The following is a 705-nucleotide window of genomic DNA, read 5'->3' as shown; positions in this document are numbered from 1 at the left end:
ATATATATATATATATATATATATATATATATATATATATATATATATATATATATATATATTTGGGGGGGGGGAGGTGTCAAAACCAGTCCCATTCTCTAGATTTGCCCCTGTCAATAAAAAATATTTGAATTGGGAGTTCAGCTGGATAGAGTCAAGATTAATGATAGCTTTTGAGATTTGATTTCTTAGAATTTAGCAACCAAATTTGAATTTGTTGCTTTGGGTAATGATTATTGAAGACACAGTTAGTTATTAAAGTATTCGCTGTTCCCCAAGTGACTGCTCCTTTGTTTTACATCCTATCTATAAATAGTACATTGATAAAAAATACATCAAGCGTAATAGACTGTCTAACCCAATAGGTCTACACCGACTCTGTACAAAATAAAATAAAATAGCAAACTAAGAAAACAAAGATGCTAAAAAACGATCACTATTAAAAAAACATGAAAAAAATAATAGCTTCTTAAAAATGAAAGGGAAAAAAAGCAGAAAATATATAGCAATTGCTATATGTTTAATTTTGCCGGCCTTAAAGTTAATTAAATTTAGAAAAAAAACAAGTTTTTTCACCTTCATTCACCCCCCCCCCCCCTCCCAACGAAAATATCTTCTAGGAAATTGAATATCGGTGAGAATTTACCCCGGACAATTACCTTTAACAACTCCACGCGTAACATTGAGACGGAAATGAGAATGCAA

This window comes from Artemia franciscana, chromosome 17 (assembly GCF_032884065.1).
Source record: "Artemia franciscana chromosome 17, ASM3288406v1, whole genome shotgun sequence".
In the NCBI taxonomy this organism is placed as follows: Eukaryota; Metazoa; Arthropoda; class Branchiopoda; order Anostraca; family Artemiidae; genus Artemia; species Artemia franciscana.
Note: the sequence above shows the minus strand (reverse complement) of the source record.